The 12,507-nt window shown below is 43.5% G+C and overlaps 1 non-coding gene across 1 annotated transcript; it reads right to left on the bottom strand.

Moving 5' to 3' along the window:
- Window positions 1–11,544: 11,544 nt before the first annotated feature.
- Window positions 11,545–11,627, bottom strand: trnas-uga (transfer RNA serine (anticodon UGA)). The gene has a single exon. It is a non-coding gene; the product is annotated as a tRNA-Ser (tRNA).
- Between the last annotated feature and the right edge of the window lie 880 nt (window positions 11,628–12,507).

Here is a 12,507-nt window from a genome sequence, read left to right as displayed (position 1 = left end):
TCCAGATTCCAGATCCAGCCCTCTGACTCAGATCTGCCCTCTCAAGGAAATCTACCTGTCTGCCTTCCTTCCCACCTATCCACTCCCCACTCCCCACCGACCTATCACTGTCACCTCCCACCTTCATCCACGTATTGCCTACCTTTCACCCAGCCTCACCCCCACCACGCATTTTCTCTCAGTCCCCTTTCCCCTCCCCAATCCTGAAGAAGGGTCCTGCCTGAAACATTGACTCTCTTGCTCCTCGGCTACTGCCTGACCAGCTGTGCCTTTTCCACTGCCATGCTTTATCTACACTGAATTCTCCAGCATCTGCAGTTCTCATTGTTACTTAGGTACAATTCTCTGTTAGCATATCCATGCCGTCTGCCTGCTATAACCCCACATTGTTTTATGCACAGTTTCTGTTCGGATCATGTACTGTAAAATTTCTGTCAATCTCTTACTGATATTGTAATGCCTGAGCAGTAGATACAGGAGCCTGCTGAGATTTTCCAGCATTTTCATTTGTTGATTCTGAAACAGAAGATGGGAGTGATCCTGGACCAATCAGCTCTCCCATGTTCTGGGAATATTTGACTTACCCGTTCGATCAGATCACGTCTGTCCCACACTGAAACCTCAGAATCCTTTCCCACCCCCACACTCGTTACTGGCAATAAACTGTTCATTTCATAAACGTACATGAGCACACAACAAGAACAATTGCAAAATGTACAGGGAGAGCTCCGTTCCGTTCCATAAACACATTCTGAATCAGTTAATTTTTGATCAGGAGCCATGAGACATTAAGCCGTCTCTGTCAGACCACGAACAAATGGCCATTCGCTTTATGTGTGTTTGAACAGTTTGGATGATGCACGGATGTAGTGGAATCTCACGTTTTGAAATGGACATCATTCATAGTATTTTCAGCTGCACTGATAAAATTGTCACTGGCGCTTCCAGTAAAGTGCAGACAGTTTTCACTCTGAAACCGACATGTGATCAAAGCAGGAGGACGTATGTGTCAACGAAAGCAACAAGAATGCTCCACCAGCGTTGGTTTGCAATTCTGCATGTGGAACGAAGAGCTGGAACTCTATTAAACAGTGAAAACGACTATTATGGGGCTTGGACGCACGACTCTCTGATTAAACAACTCACATTGCGCTGAACTGAGATATCCAGGCTTGGCACACGATGAATTAGTTTGATATTTCATTCTGAGCATAATTCACCTGGCACAGCAATTTGCAAAGATCCAGCTCATTCCTCCCAATCACAAATAACATAATTCACATCTTTCAACATTACAATCTATTTAACACTTGTCCCGGCATTTAAGATTCAACCTGAATATTTTCATATGAAGTGATTTCCAGTCACTCTGGCAGACAGTAAACCAGTCGGAAAATTACCTTTGGAAACCCAATCATTTCTGTTTACAGTATTGGGAATTTCCCATCTGCTGACAAGACAGAGTCCTCACAATCAACATTTTCTTTGTTCTTCCTGCCTAAAACGTGTACCACTTCTTATTTTCAAGACAGCAGTTTTGTTAATCAGACGTTCAAAGAACAGGAACAATCTACCAATCTCCTGTAGCCGTTTCCAATTTAAAATGGAAGTTTTGTTCCTTTCCCACGGGAGGAGTAGTTAATGAGAAAGGAGTTTCCACGAGCTGTGTCCCAGGGTTTGGCAGGAAGCCCTGATTGAAGCTGCAGTGGCGGCTTTCATTTGGCATCGGGCGATTGGAGATCATGGTGTCGTATTCTGCTGTGTGTAAACGTCTTGCTCCCTGTGGACTCGGGGTGAATCATGGATGAGTTTTCGGAACAACACTGCCTTCCAGTCTCTGGCCATCTAAGGAAATAGAAAGAGAGTTATTTGTTCAGTTAGAAGTCCTGGGCAATGTGAAAGATGGAACAGTTCTGATACAAAATTGGAGACTGGGAAAATGGTTGGAGAGGAAGTAACAATACAGAAGCTGACATAAAGTTGGAAGTCAGGAGACATTCAATAAAAAGGAAAAGCGTGCAAAAGCAGGTGGAGATAGACATGGAAAAGAAGTGTCACTAGTCCCGAAGTCTTAAATCGATTTATATTTCCACGATGCTACCAGACTTGCTGAGATTTTCCAGTAATTTCATTTGTTGGTTTAGAAACAGAAGATGGCAGTGATCCTGGACCAAACAGTTCTCCCGTGTTCTGGGGATATTTGACTTACTGTGTCTATGTCCCACACTGAAACCTCACGATCCTGCCGCACCTCCACCCCCGTTACTGACAATATACTGTTCATTACGTTAAACACAAGAAGAACAATTGCAAAACGTTGAGGGAGAGTACCCTTCGGTTTCCATCAGAACAATCTGAATCACTGAAAATTGGTTCAGGACCCATGTGACATTGATCCGTCACTGTCAGACCCCTAGCAAGTGGCTATTCGCTTTCCGTGCCTTTGAACACTTTGGGTGGTGCACGGTTGGTTTGGAACCTCATGTTTTGAAACGGACATCATTCATTGTATTTTCGGCTGCACTGATAAAGTTGTCTCTGGCGCCTCCAGTAAAATGGAAACAGTGTTCACTCAGAAACCGACGTGTGATCAAAAGCAGGCGGACAATGAAAGCAGCAAGAACATTTCCCTGCGAAGGTTTGCAATACTGCACGTGGAACGAAGAGCCGGAATTGTATTAGGCAGTAAAAGCGCCCATTGTGAAGCTTGCACCCACCACCCTCAGATTAAGCATCTCACACTGCACCGACTGAGCTAACCAAGCAGGGTGCACTGTGGATTAGTTTGCTATTACATTGCGAGCATAATTCATCAGCAATTTGTTCGGATCCAGTTCATTCCTCCTAATCACAAAAATATCATTCACACCTTTCATTTCAATTATTCCTTCAAAGCATTACAAACTATTCAGCACTTGTCCCGGGATTTAAGGTTCAACCTTAATATCTTCATATTTTTACCCTGACCTTTATGTCGCTGATGTGATTTCCAATCACTCTGACAGACAGGAAATCAGTCGGGAAATTACCTAAGGAAACCCAATCATTTCCGTTTACAGTGTTGGGCATTTCCCATCTGCTGACGAGACAGAGTCGTCTCAATCAACACTTTCTTTGTTCTTTCTACCTAAAACCTTTACTACTTCTTATTTACAAGTCAGGAGGTTTATTTATAACATGTTCCAAGAACTGGAGCAACATTCCAATGTCCTGAAGCCCTTTCCAATTTAAAGTGAAAGTTTTGCTCCTTTCACACGGAAAGAGCTGTTACTAAGGAAGGAGTTTCCACGAGTTATTTCCCATGGCTTGGCAGAAAGTCGCTGATTGAAGCTGCAGCGGCCGCTTTCTGTTGGCATCGGGAGCTTGGAGAATGTGATGTCGTATCCTGCTGCGTGTAAACGTCTCACTCCCTGCGGACTTGGGGTGAATCATGGATGAGTTTTCCCAGTTACAATGTCAATACGTGGTCGGCGTAAATGCTTGTGCTGAAATATTTGAGACTTATTCCCTGGGTGGGCTCGAACCACCAACATTTCAGCCAACTGCGCTGACCATTTGAGATACAGAAACTGGCAACACAGATATCCAAAAGCAATGTCATCGACGGGATATGAGGATACGTCGGACAGCCTTGTTTTCAGAGACGGTCGCTGATTTCATTACCGAGAGGGTAGGCACACTGAGGAGCTGCAAACACTCAAATTAAAAGGCATCCACACATGCGCAGTTCGCTCACATACATCTCCACATAGTAGCTCACTTACGATGCTGATATTTGAAGCCACGATTCGATAGAAACTGAAGCTTAAAATCCAGCATTTTAGACTGCTCGACCACGCTACCACACAAAAGTCAACGCTCAGATTTGTTATGACTAGTGTTTCAGCATCGATTCACTTCAGGCACTTAGACCTCGCAGATTATGTAATGAAATTGGCGTAAATTAAGAAGAAAGACTAAAGAAAATGTACAGACAAGGAACAGGCCCTTCATCCATTCAAGCCTGAGCCGATCCAAATCTACTGTTTAAATCTGTCACCCAATTCCTAAGCATCTGTATCCCTCTGCTCCCCACATACTCATCCATCTGTCCAGATGTATCTTAAATGTATCTACCGTGATTACCTCCCCCGTCTCTGCTGGGAACGCGTTCCAGACACCCACCACCCGCTGTGTCAAGTAGTTGCCGCGCGTATCGCTCTTAAACTTTTCACCTCTCACCTTGAACGCGTGACCTCTCGGTATTTAATCCTTCAACTGGGAAATAAAACTTTTCTCTATCTACCCTGTCTGTACCCTTCATGATTTTGTAAGCCTCAAAAAGGTCCCCCTCAAACTCCTTGTTTCTAATGAAAACAAACCTAACCTACTCAACCTCTCTTCCTAGATTGCATCTTCCATACGAGGCAATCTCTGCTTAAACTTTTTACCGCCCTCTCCAAAGCGTCCACATCCTTTTGGTAATGTGGCGACCAGAAATTTGCACAGTATTCTAAGTGTGGCCAGACCAATGTATTGTTCAATTTTAACATGACTTGCCAGCCATTTTATTCAATACCCCATCCAATGAAGCCAAGCATACTATATGCCTGCTTGACTACTCTATCCACCTGTGCCGCAACCTTCAGTGTATAATGGACCTGCACTCACAGATCTCTCTGTCCATCAATTTTGATTTTCCCAAAGCTCTTCCGTTCATTGTATAACCCCATCTAGAATTAGACTGACCGGAATGCGTCACCTCACAGTTGTCTGTTTTGAACTCCAGCTGCCACTTTTCTGCCCAACTTTCCAGTATATCTATATCCTCCTGTATTCTTTAACAGTCAAGTATACTTTCTGCTAGTCCAGAGTTCTTCGTGTCATCTGCAAACTTTCTGATCATTCCAACAGTGCTCTCTTCCAGATCATTTATGTATAATCACAAACAACAGTGGCCACAACACTGACCCCTGTGGAGCACTACTGGTCATCTTTCTCCATTTCCAGAAACTCCATTCAACTGCCATTCTCTCTCTCCTATTGCTCAACTAATTCTTTATCCACCTGTCTGGAACACCCTGCACACAATGTTACTTCACGTTCTGTATTTGGTTACCAGGGGGAATCTTATCTAACTCCATACTGTAGTGCATGTATATGTCATCAACAGCCTTTCCTTCATCTATCAACTTGGGCACTTCCCCGAAAAACTCTGTGCCTCTCACTGATATGCACATTATTTTCTAAATATGAATAGATCCTATCCCTCAGTACCTTCTCCAGCAACTTTCCCAACGCTGATGTTAGGCGCCTTGTTCTGTAGTTATCCAGAATATCCCTACTGTCCTTCTTGTACAGGGGACAATATGAGCAACGTTCCAGTCGGCCAGAACCTCACCTGTGCTGAAGGATGCCACGAAGATATCTGTCAGGGCCCCAGCTATTTCCTCTCTCACCTCACTCAGGAACCGGGGATAGATCCCATCCGTTCCTGGGGATTTGTCCACATTAATTACCCCTACCCTGCCCAACACAGTTTCCCTACTTATGTCAACATGATCCAGACTAATCAAATGTCTTACTCTAGACTCAACATTCATCATGTTCCTCTCCTCAGTGAACAATGATGCAAAATAATCATTCAGAATCATACCCACTCTCTCAGATTCGACATGCAGCCTTCCTTCATTTTCCTTTAGTGGACCAATCCTTTCTCTGGTTACCCACTTGCTTCTTATATATGAATAATAGGCTTTAGGATTCTCCTTAATTGTGCTAGCGTGAAGTTGTTTCATGACCCCTTGATTCCTCGTTTACGACTTGTCCTACTCTTCTCATGTTCCTCCAGGAAACATTATGTTCTTGGCTGCCGAAGCACCCTTTTCCTCTTGGAGATTCGTACAATTGTCCTGTCATCAACAGTTCACGAATATTGCCTTACAAATCCTTTGCCTTCAACGGGACATGCCTATCCTGCACTATATTTAACCTATCTTTGAAAGCCTGTCACATATGAACTGTGGACCTTCCTACAAATAGCTGTGTCCAATCCACATTTCCGACCTCCTGCATAATTTTGATATAATTAGCTTTAGCCCAGTTTAGTACTCTTTCCTCATGACCACTCTCATCTTTGTCAATGAGTATTCTAACACTTACAGAATAATGGACACTTCCCAAAGAAATCACTCACCGCAACTGCTATCACCAGCCCTGGCTTAATCCACAATATCAGTTCCAATATGGCCTATTCCGTCGTCGGACTATTGATATACCACTCCAGAAAACTCACCTGGAGGCTTCTTACAAATGGTATCCCATCCAGACCTCTGACGTGAAGAGTATCCCGGTCAATGTTGGGAAAATAGAAATCTTCAATCAACACTAAATTATTGCCTCTACGTCTTTGCATGATCTGTTTAACTATTTTTTTTCTTGCATCTCACGCTCACTGTAATACAGCCTCAAAAATCTAACCTCACCCTTCTTATTTCACTGCTCCATCCATAGTGTCTCACGACCCAAGCCCTACATGATGTCCTCCTTTCGCACAGCCATGATATCATCCCTGACCAGCAATGCAACTCCTTCCCCTTTTTTCTCTCCCTGTCCCGTCTGAAGCGTCTATATCCTCGAACATTTGGTTGCCAACCATGCCCTTCCTTCAACTAAATCTCTGTGATCGCAACAACGTCATATTCCCAGGCACCAACATAAGCCCTAAGTTCATCTGTCTATACTCCATGCATTAAAGTAGATGCATTTCAGGCCACCGGTTCTTTTGCATTCATCTGCTCTCTGCCTACTCTTCCCATTATTAATGCTATCTTCCTGATTCTTAGCGTTTCCAGTTTCTACCTCACTGCCGACTTGTTTAATCGTGTGGTTCCCAGCCCCCTGCCACATTAGTATAAAATCTCCCCAACAGCAGTAGCAAAAACTCCCGAAAGGACATTGGTTCCCATCTGGTTCAGATGTTGATCGTCAATTTTCTTATCATCCCACATTCCCCAGAACTGGTCACAAAATCCAACAAATCTGAAACCCGCCCTGCAGCACCATTCCTCAAGTCACGTGTTCATCGTGCCTTTTTTATTCATTTTTACGCTGGCAGTCACATGGCACCGGCAGTAACCCCGAGATTACTACCTTTGAGGTCCTCCTCTTTAATTTCTCTCCTAGCTCCCTGAATTCTCCCTGCAGGTCCACATCTCGTTTTTTTTTCGTTGGTGCCTGTATGCACCAAGACAACTGGCTGTTCACGATCCCCTTTTCGAATGCTCTTCAGCCGATGGGCAACATCCCTGGCACCCGGCCTGAGCACCTGGGAGGCAACATAACTCTCCAGAATTGCTGATGCTCCACAGTGAGTCCACCCGCATCTCCAGAGTGGCCACGCGGTCAAACAAGTGCTGCAGCTGGACACACTTCTTGCAAGTGAAAGTTTATAAAACCTTTACAAGGATTGGCAAGGTTTGCACTTCTTGGACATGAGAACGAAACTGAATAGGCTTGGTCAGATTCCCAGGAGATTCAGTATGGCCTCACAGAAGCTTATAAAATCTTGTTATGTCCTGTAAACTAGTAAAAACTATTTACTAGTTAAAAAGAGCAACATACACTACTGGATTTAAACCTGGAAACTGAAGCCGGAACTCTAAATCAGAATATAAAGCAATTCAAACAGACACTGAGTTTCTCGATCAGCAACACAATACTTGCGAGAAATAACGAGCTTTCAATATAATGAGCAGGCACCAGTGTGATGGGAGGTGCTTCCACCAGCTAAGCCACGGCGCCACGTTAAAAGTCAGATTTGTCGTCCATATGTGCAATGTCTGAACCACTTGATCACAGGAATTCGAAAACGCGTTTTCTGTATTAGCGTTGCTCAGTATGAATGGCAATCAAACTCTGCTTGTGCAAAAGCAGACATTTCAATGCTGAGCATGCCCCACTGAAATGGCACAGAAAAAGACAGTATCCTCTTGCATTGGCATCCAAAAGATATTTTCATCTGTTTAAACTGACAGAATAAAGAGGATGTGCTGATCTCCTCTCGCGTCCCATTAAACACGTTAATACACACGCAGGGATTTTCAAACCAGGATGAACAGGCTCATTGTTGCGAATTGACAGCAGTGGTGTGTGAGTCATTGCGAACAGTGAGAAATAAATGCTGAACCAATAGCACTGACACTGAGTCTTGCACCATCAGCTCCACATTCACATCTTGTGTCATGTCTCCTCGGCATCAGTGCATTTGACTTTAATTATTCTACCCTGCACCTCTCCTCAAATTATTCCCGACGGCTTGCAGTGTCGAATTAGTACATGCAATTATTAGAAATGCATTTCTGGGACACAGTTGTCTTTCAATTAGATAAGATTCACTGCCCATCCCTAATTATCCCAAAGATGTAGGGGACGAGTTACTTTTGTCAACTCCTCAAAGACGCCACTCCTGACGCCACTCTGTCAATGTAACTCACTGAGGGAAGAGCAAACTGCCGCCACTCAGTCAGTGTTACTCACCCAGGGAAGGGCAGACTGACCCCACACTCTCAGTGTAATTCAGCAGACTGATCCCACACTGTCAATATAAGTCATTCTCTGAAGAGCAGTCTGACCTCACTCTATAAATGTAATTCCCTCAGGGAAGAGCAGACTGATCCCATTCTGTCTATGGCACTCACCCAATGAATGAACACTAACCCCACTCTACCAATGTAACTCGCCAGGGAAGAGCAGATGGAAGCCACACTGTCAACATAAATTATCGAGGGAAGAGAATACTGACCCCGCTCTTTCTATTTCACTCAGGCAGGGAAGAGCAGACTGTCACCACTCTGTGAAAGAAATTCGCCCAGGGAAGGGCAGATTGACCCTACTGCATCTGCGTGACTGACACAGGTAAGAGCAACTAACCCAACCCTGTCAACGTATCTCCCTCAGGGAAGAAGACCCTGACCCCTCTCTGTCCATGTAGCTCACCCAGGAAACAGCAGACTAACCCCACTCTATCTATTGAAGTTCACAAAAATCCTCTGAAGTACGTCCTATCCAGACACTCCTATTAGAGAGACATCACTGTCTCTGTAACCGTGTGCATTCAATGGCAATTACAAATAACCTGCAAATGTTTAGAATGTGGCAGCAAACCAGAGCAACCACACAGAAATTGGGCGAATGTGCAAACTTCCATTAGGCTGTCACCTAAACCTGGAATGGAAACCAAACGGCGGCACGGTGGCACAGTGGTTAGCACTGCTGCCTCACAGCGCCAGAGACCCGGGTTCAATTCCCGACACAGGCGACTGACTGTGTGGAGTTTGCAGGTTCTCCCCGTGTCTGCGTGGGTTTCCTCCGGGTGCTCCGGTTTCCTCCCACAGTCCAAAGATGTGCAGGTCAGGTGAATTGGCCATGCTAAATTGCCCGTAGTGTTAGGTAAGGGGTAAATGTAGAGGTATGGGTGGGTTGCGCTTCGGCGGGGCGGTGTGGACTTGTTGGGCCGAAGGGCCTTTTTCCACACTGTATGTAATCTAATCTAATCTAATCTAATCAAACCCGACAGCAGTCGTGATTATAAAATGGCAGAACAGAAACCTAGCAAAAAGAATTGCGTCCCTGTGTGTTGCAACGATTCTGAGTATTAATTAAGCCCCCCTCACTGTAGTTAATTTCCATTTTCATCACTGCCAACCTTCTTCAAAGCAAAGCACGCACTTGCTTTTTTCAGACTTCCTATATCCCGCTTTCATCCCGCATTTTACCTAATCATATTTCTGACTTTACAAACTACGTCATAACAGGTTGACACTGCAGAATGAGCTTTGTTCCGTTCTCCACTGATGTTGATAGTAGTAATCCGGCATATTCGAGTAGGACTTGAGGCACTTACGGGTGGTGTATTCACGGCATTTTGGCTTCTTTTTTCATTTTCGGTCTACTATTTCGAGTTCATTGAGCAGACTTCTGAAGAAGACGTTTTGGAGTCGAAATGGTAACTGTGTTTTCTCTCGCAAGACAGACGTAGCTTTATTTCTGTTCTCTTATAAATTGATCTTCTTCTGATCTTTGCAAGTGAAATAGGGTGCATTACTATTGCTCGGTTTTAGTTTCAAAATCAAGAGAAACATGAAGGAGAGAATATCAAAGAACACAAAGTTCTGAGTTGTTAAGATAATTTTTGCAGCAATGGTGGACATGAAGGTCAAATTAAGATAACGGTTCAAGAACATTTAGTCTGTGGAAATGGTATGTGACTTTAGTTCCAAATATATGTTTCCGTTTTTCCATTACATCTTTTTGACTCCCAGAAAACATTGATTGTTTTCTGTTTCACTTTGTTTCGTGACATCTTTCTTCTGGTCGACCAGGGACAACTTGAATTTGCGTCTGCATTGAATAAGACAAGGTTTTCGAGGAGGAAACCTGTGCATTATGTGCCACTTATCATGCTGATGGCTAAGAAGTTCAAAATGAATTACGGTGTATGGATCGTGAGCAAGAATGAAGTGATCCACTTGCGAACAGATGTCACCACGCCCTATTCCTACATCGGGCCTGAACGGTCTATTGGCAGAGTCTGCAGACAGGAAATGTCTAAGTGACTAGTCCTTTGTTTAGTTTGATTTGGTAGTGCTGTTTTGGTGCAGAAATGCGTCAACATCTCTGCCGTTAGAGTCAAAATTTAAGTCACATCTACTCCATGGAGTGTCTTCTCATATCGGAAAATGCTGACATGAAAACATCTAACTCTGATAGCAAAGGTTTTTTCATTAAACTGGGAGTATGTTTAACTAAGCAATTCAGACAGCCAGGATGAATAATTGGCATTTCGTTCTTCAAGCTGAGCTCTCCACACCAACTGCTCCAACGAAGGCCGTGGATAAGTTCCCCATCGATTATTTTGCTCAATTTTAGCCTCAACGACAACCTATTGTTCTGAACAATGCTACACCACAAGCAGAGGGCTAAGTCTGATTTTCATCGTTAATTTTCAATTTCAGTTCTTAATGCACAGTTTCTTACGAATGTGGACAGCAGAAGACCAGTAACATTCCATTTCTAATATTTCCATAAAATTCTACTCCGATGATATCGCCTTGCCTTTTCACATCGCAAGCCAGGAACTCAGTCGAGTTCCTTTCCACACAAGGAGTTGCTTTTTTCTAATTCATTGACTGCTGATATAATAGATTATTGGCCTTGAGAGTCAGCTGTAAATTAGGTTGAACTTTCTCAGCTTAACTTTCAACTGATCCTAAAAAAATCATCACCTGCAGATAAATGTATTGCATTGCTTTTTGTTTTGCTGAATTCCACCCCCCGAACATCCAAATTTCACGATAGTTCGACAAATGTGCTGAAACTGATTCGTGTTGGAAGTTGGTGGCTTTTTGTGTCTCGACATATAATTTATTCAATTAGATGACTGGGTCAGTCTTGAAATTACTTCGGATTATTCACAGTTGAAAGTTTACTTTCGATTGAATGCAAAGCTCAAGCTCCACGAAATCCAAATCCTGCAAAGGAATTAATGACTTTTAAAAGATTCGACGCTGTGAACAGGATTACGAACCTGCGCAGGGAGACCCCATCGGATTTCAAATCCAACGCCTTAACCTCTCGGCCATCACAGCTGCGAAGAAGCTGTCAATTTTCATAGTAAAACAACTGAATTCATTTGTTGGAAGAACAAATTGTCAAGACCCAAAGATTTCGCCAAATCCTTTGCAGAGACCCAGACGAGCGTTACCTTAGCAGATTGACAGGCTTTCACCGCAAACTAGATTCTGACACAGCTGAAGTTGTGCGAATGATTCTTCGTCGAATTATAGAGTCACGGATGTTCACCACACGAAGAGAGGATCATTGTCTCACTGCGTCCGATCGATTTTGACTCAATTGCTCATCATCTGGTGCCAAATTAGATATGCTGTTGAGTTTTAATATTCATCGAAATATGGTATTAGAAAAATTGATGCTAAGTCCATAAACACTAGCTACATTCGTAAAAAAAAATCGGAATTAGAAAGAATGCAGAACCAATTTACAGGAATGAATCCAACAACGAATCCGTAAGTGCTGACATCAGGTAATGAACTTGTGAGCACAAGAGAGGAAGATTAACCGAAGATTTGGAACTTGAAATTGTCTTGACGGAATTATTTACAAAGTTTTTGCGGTTGTTCTAGAGTCATCAAGTCGTTGAACAATACAACACGGAAAGTGGCCCTTCTTTCCAACATGACCATGGTGGACAGATATCCTAAATTAATAGGTCCCTTTTGCCAACATTTGGCCCAATCCCTCTAAACCTTGTTATTCACATATCCATCCAGATGCCATTCAATGCTACAGTTGTACCAGTCTCCACCAATTTCTCTGGCAGCTCATTCTGGACACGTCTGAAAAAGTTGCCACTGACGTCCCTTTTAAATCCTTACCCACTAATTTTAAACCGATGTTTTCTAAATTTTGACTTCCTCACCAGCCGGAAAACACCTTGACAAGTCAACA

Source organism: Chiloscyllium plagiosum, unplaced genomic scaffold, assembly GCF_037043375.1.
Source record: "Chiloscyllium plagiosum isolate Xiang-an unplaced genomic scaffold, Cpla_swu_hap1 HiC_scaffold_30, whole genome shotgun sequence".
In the NCBI taxonomy this organism is placed as follows: domain Eukaryota; kingdom Metazoa; phylum Chordata; class Chondrichthyes; order Orectolobiformes; family Hemiscylliidae; genus Chiloscyllium; species Chiloscyllium plagiosum.
Note: the sequence above shows the minus strand (reverse complement) of the source record. Positions and strands in the feature narration are given on the sequence as shown.